The sequence below is a fragment of the Nicotiana sylvestris genome, chromosome 9 (genome assembly GCF_000393655.2).
Source record: "Nicotiana sylvestris chromosome 9, ASM39365v2, whole genome shotgun sequence".
NCBI lineage: Eukaryota > Viridiplantae > Streptophyta > Magnoliopsida > Solanales > Solanaceae > Nicotiana > Nicotiana sylvestris.
This window is the reverse complement of record NC_091065.1, coordinates 15,411,301-15,417,637: the sequence shown is the minus strand read 5'-3', so window position 1 is coordinate 15,417,637 and position 6,337 is coordinate 15,411,301. Positions and strand designations below refer to the sequence as shown.

The 6,337-nt window shown below is 32.9% G+C and overlaps 1 long non-coding RNA gene across 1 annotated transcript; it reads left to right on the top strand.

Moving 5' to 3' along the window:
• Positions 1-2,752: 2,752 nt before the first annotated feature.
• Positions 2,753-3,819, top strand: LOC104231930 (uncharacterized). Its single transcript, XR_712206.2, has 2 exons — positions 2,753-2,885; positions 3,538-3,819. It is a non-coding gene; the product is annotated as an uncharacterized lncRNA (long non-coding RNA).
• The last annotated feature ends 2,518 nt before the right edge of the window (positions 3,820-6,337 follow it).

Below are 6,337 nucleotides of genomic sequence, written 5' to 3'. Positions count from 1 at the left end.
TTTTTGAAAATTATTATGTTTTTAAAGTTTGCAACGACTAGATTTTTGACTTATTTAATAAACTTAAATGTTACTATGTTAAAATAAAAATTAAAAAACTAAGTAAAAAATTATAAAATATTAAAACAAAAGACTTGTAATGAAATATTTTAGTAATATAAATTTATAATAGAGTTATAATTTATTTAATATAATTTCAAAGTATTAACTATTAAGTAACTAAGACAATTCATAAATAAAATTCAACACTTAGATCCTTTTATTTTATTAATAGAACTTTCAAATCTCAAATACAAATATAATTCTTTTGAAGAGCACCTAATCGATGTAGCCACCTTTTAGGAAGGGTTCTGTTTGAACTAGGCCTCTTAGTATCCAATTACAAATTATCATACTAATATTTGTAAGCCCCTATACAGCTTCTTTGTAACTTATTAATAATATCTCTCGGACATTCTGCTGGAATTGGCAATGTTGATTGATGTTCCATGAGCTCCATGTCGTCATCGCTCCCAGTGGTTAGTATCTCATTGTATTCTTCTTTTTCCCTAGTGGTTAATTTTTCAAAACCAAGATTTCTTCTTTCCGAATTAATCCAATATCTTAATAATACGGAAATTTCTAGACTGTCATCCGCTAATGAATGTCTATGATCTCCAATTTGAAATCCTACCACGCTAAAAGCACTCTCCGATGCTACTGATGATGCTTGAATAGTCAGGATATCTCGGGCCATAATTGAAAGTGTTAGAGAAGTCTTGCCACGCTCCCTCCACCATGACAACAGTTGTTCCTTGTCTTCTTCGTCTTTAATATTTTCTAATCCTTGATTAAGATAAGAATCAAGTTCGTCATCAATAGAGGAATCAAAACCTATTATATCATTCATATCTTCCCAAAAAAACTTCTGCTCTAGACTTAGAAGTAGAGGGAGCAGTTTCACAACCAGTTGTATCCATATATTTATGTTTATCGAATATTGATCTAGCATAAGAATATATGCTAGCTCGGAAACTCACCTGGACCGCGCACGCAATTTGCGGAGGAATAAAATGAGGCTTTAAGGACTTCGGAACGCAGGATCGAGTTCTGAAATATAAGATGACCTTTTGGGTAATCACACAAATGCGATATAACCTTTTGGTTAACATAAATATAACCAAAGATCGGTAAAAAAGGAGAATAAGCACATTTACTGTGTATTCTTCTAATCTTTTTTTTTTTTGGGTAACATTCACTGTGTATACCTAGTCGTTTACAAACTAGGAATAAATGTAGCTAGAGATAAGTGCATAGAGAAAAGTCTTTGGCACCTGAAGCAAAACAATAGAAAGACTTGTAAACTTAATTTGGAGGCTGATAAGGAGAAACAAGTTAGGTATGCCTAACTCACATAGCTAATACTTGATAATAGCCATAAAAATTAAAATTCTATGGCTATTTGCAAAACTATAAAATTTCTTTGCTACAAAAATTAAGTTGATAAAGCTAATTCCTCATATTAGCTACAATTGCTAGTAATCGTGGCAATAAATACCTAAATAGCTATAAATTTATTGCTACAAATAAAATATGGTAGCTAATCATAATTGTTTTTGCCACGAATCAATAGTTACTGTAGCAATAGTTACCTCTTAGCCACAATAAATTATTTAAAATAAAATATTGTAGCTAAATAAATATTTTTGCTTTAAGTTCTAAAACGTTGTGGCAATAGTTAAATGATATAGTCACAGATTTATTGGTATAATTGAATTATGTAGCTAATTCTTAGTTTTTTTCCACGAGTTGAAAATTACTATAGATATAGTAACTTTTTAGCCACAATAATTTATTTGAAAGAAAATATTGTAGCTAAGTGAATATTTTTGCTTCAAGTTATTAAAAGTTGTGGCAATATAGATTATATTAGCCACATGTTTCTTGCTTTAATAGAATTTCGTAGCTGATCATTAATTTTTACCACGAGTTGAAACTTAATATAACAGCAATAACCTTTTAGGCACAATAAACCATTTAAATCAAATATTACCAAATAAATAACTTTGCTTCAAGTTCTAAAAAGTCATGGCAATAGTCATCACGATAAAATGATATAACCACGAATTTATTGCTACGATAAATTTTGTAACTAATCATTAATGTTTGCCACAAGGTAAATTTTCCATCACAGTAGCAATCTTCTAGCCACATTAAACATTTGAAACAAAATTTTGTAGTCAAATAAATATTTATCTTCTTATTTTAAGAAAATAAAATAGTTAGATAATAGTTACTACTATTTGCCATGAAAAAATAATAGATACAAATTTAAAGAGACGATAAATTTACAAGTACTATACTTTAGTTGTACAACTATTATTGTCATTTCAATAATAGTATTTTAACCACAATAAGTTATATGTACAAAATTTCATAAGTGAATAACTTTTTTTCAATGACAAAAATAAGAGTTGCTCAAACAATATCAAGTTATAAAAATTTAATTTTAACTATAAAAGTTACTCCCTCCGTTTCAATTTATGTGAACTCATTTGACTGGGCACGTTGTTTAAGGAAAGAAAGAAGACTTTTGATCTTGTGGTCTAAAATGAGGCACATATATTATGTGTGGCTATAAATCTTTATGTAAAGGTAAATTGTTTCCAAATAAGGAAATGGGTCATTCTTTTTGGCACGGACTAAAAAGGAAATAGGTTCACATAAATTGAAACGGAGGGAGTATATTTTTCCAAAATAACATAAACATCAATGAGCACAAGAAGACTTCAAAGAGCGATGGTGAATCCGGAGGTGAAGGTATAATTGGTGTACTGCTAAGACTTATGAAAGAGGGAGGCCTTCAATTTCTAATCACTAACGACAACATCAAAGCTATCATTTTTGTAAGTACTATATACTGCATACTTCTATTTTCATTATTAGTACTCTTTCAATTCTATTTTTTGTGGAACTTGTTTTTATTCTATTCCATAAAGAATTGACGTATTTTTATATAAGAAATAATTTAACTTTAAACTTCCTATTTTACTTTTAATGATATGTTTTTATAGCCACATGAATTTCATGACATATTTAATACCACAAGTTCGAAAATTACTTCTGTCTTTCTTAAAGTTTGTATCTAGTTATATCGTGCCATATAAAGTGAAATTGATGAAGTATTATTATTTATCTTTAATACTAACGTTCTCAAATTGCATAATTAATTTTTGTACTTAAAGAGTCACTTTAGTTAGCTTTCAATTAGGACAACTAATCTTACTTTCGTCATAAAATTTACACATTTGAAAATTACAACAAATGTTATTTCAATCACCACAACTTGGCATTAGGATAGCGAAACAAGTAGCAAAATAACATGATAATTTTTTTTTTTGGCGGGGGTTTTGGCATTGAAAATTTAAAAGCTCCTTTTGGTGTAGAATAAAGGTAGTAGCACAAACGTAGTACAAATATGTTATTTGAATATTTCAGTAGAAATTTGTCAATAAGTTTGTAAGAGAAATGAATATTGTAACTTGCTCGAAAATGAAGGACATCTTTGGTGCGGGAACAGATACTTCATCAACAACAATTAACTGGGCCATGGTGGAAATGATGAAGAATCCAAGTGTATTTTTCAAAGATCAAGCAGAGGTAAGAAAAATCTTGAGAGGGAAAGAAAATTTTGGTGAAATTAATGTCGAGGAGTTTAAATTCCTAAAGATGGTCATTAAAGAAACTTTTAGACTCCATCCTCCACTACCTCTTTTGCTTCCAAGAGAATGTAGAGAAGAAACAGACTTAAACGGCTACACTATTCCATTGAAAACAAAAGTCGTGGTTAATGTTTGGGCAATTGGAAGAGATCCAAAATATTGGGATGACGTAGAAAGCTTTAAACCTGAGAGATTTGAACACAACTCTATGAATTATATTGGTAATAATTATGAATATATTCCCTTTGGCATCGGAAGGAGAATTTGCCCTGGAATATCATTTGGTTTAGCAAATGTTTATTTTCCACTGGCTTAACTGTTGTATCATTTTGACTGGAAACTCCCTACTGGAATCAATCCAAGTGAACTAGACTTGCTGAGGCGGCTGGAGCAGCTTGTGCTAGAAAGAATGACCTACACTTGATCGCTACTCCTTATCAACATTGTCAAAAGTGATCTCATGGCGTCAAACCTTTTCTTAAAAGAAGAATCTTGCATTTGAATTTCCTTGTCAACCCTACCATCGTACTTTCTCCCGTTGGTGTTTCCTTATTTATAATATTTGTGTCCTTTTTCATATATAGATATATCATTATAGCTTTACACACAAGCTGTCAAATAAGATTTTCTGTTGTTTTTATATTTTGTAATGCAGTGACATGCTATCCGTGTGAACTAAATATACTTACTTACATCCCTCCATTATAAAGAAGAGATACTAGAGGGATGCCAGAGGTCCAACACTCCTATAGGGAGGGTAATGGCATTGAGGGAGCTTTGGCATGTTGTAGTTTTTGATAACCCTCCACCCTTTTTATTACCGCGCTTACTTTTGGACTCGCAGGGGATTGTAACTCTACGTTCAGCCCCCTCTTTGTAATCCTTTATTCCCGCTTCAATAAATAAAATGCCTCGTTTTAGTAACCAAAAAAATATAATATGATGATTAGGTTTTAGTAACCAACAAAACGATAATATGATGGAATCATCATATTTTGTTTTGTGTATTGTTGATCTTGAGCTATGTGAGTTTTGATGAATAACAACGAAAAGTTCTTGTCAGTTATTGTTGGCCAAGTAAAGGTGAAGTTTAGGGAATTCAGATATGGACAAGGTCGATCTTGTAAAACACAGTTATAATACATGTGAGATGCACGTGAAGGAGACAAACCTAACTTATCAGAAGTGATATCTCCTGATCATGATCGAAAATGTTGCATATTGATTCAAGTGTGCAAACCTGAAGCTACTTGAACCAGATAGAAGAATCAGCTCCAAGTTTCTATCTTTTATTCTAGTTCAATTCTAGTAGGTGATTTTACATTGTACCTTTCAGCTTATTTAGAAGTAATTGTATTAGGTACTTAGAGTTTCCAAGTTAGAGTTAACTTGAAGTTGTCGCAACAGTTGTGGCTGTGTGCCACAATGGGATTAGAGTTAATCCGATGTTTACAAAAGAGTTTTTTGTAAATGCAGCTTTTGGCTCAGTGATTTTAGTGGAGAGTTTGGGAAAATTCTACTGGAAGGTAGGTTGTGGTTTTTCACCTTTTGAGCAAGGTGTTTTCCACATAAAATCTCTATGTTCTTTATTTTTTGTATTTATTATTCCGCAACAGTGGCAGTTGGAACACATAGAAGAACTAGGTCCTTCTATAATCAAGTTAAGCAAAAATTGGGTACTACACAAATCACCTTCCCCCCCCCCCTCTTGTGTGGTATTGAAGTATAAAATATCAACTGGTATCAGAGCAGATTTTCCTTGAAAACGCTAACACCTTAGGAACAGATCAAGAGAAGTGCACTACCTGGAAACTGGGAAGGACAATCTACTGCTAGGCCTCCACTCTTTAATGGCCAGTACTATTCCTGGTGGAAGAACAAGATGAGAGACCACATCATAGGAGAAGACTATGAACTTTGGGACTTTGTTACTGATGATCCCCTGGCTATCACAAAGAAGAATGCTGAAGGAGTGGACGTGTCAAAGACGAGAGCTGACTGTACTGCTAAAGATTTGAAGAAATGGAAAAATAATGCCAAGGCCAAGAAATTGTTTGTGTGTGGACTAGGTCCAGACGAGTATAGCAAAATTCAAAGATGTACTACTACTAAGGAGATCTGGGACACTCTACAAGCGGCCCATGTAGGAACTCCTCAAGTAAAGAGATCAAGGGGAACACTACTGTATTCTTAATAAGAGAATTTCACCACGAAGAAAGGTGAAACCATCCAAGTGATGCACACAAGATTCACAACACTAACAAATGAACTTAAGTCTCTTGGATGAATTATCCTTGAAGAAGACTAGGTTGAGAAAATCTTGTCAAGGGTCTTGCTAGTAACTTGGGAAAGCAAAATCACTGCTATTCAGGAATCAAGGAACATTGTTATTCTCAAGTTGGATGAGCTGATTGGAAATCTCACTGCCTATGGACTGAGAAGGCAAACCATGAAGATGGATGCACCCAAGAAGGAAAGAAGTATGGCTCTTAGAATAGCTGAAGGTGCAAACTTAGAGGATGATGAAATGGCTATGATCACAAGGGATTTCAAGAAGTACCTAATCAGAGGAAAGGGTTCTTCAAGAGGTGCAACCTTCAACAATCCAAGTGCTTGAAAAACAGACCAGCGAAGGC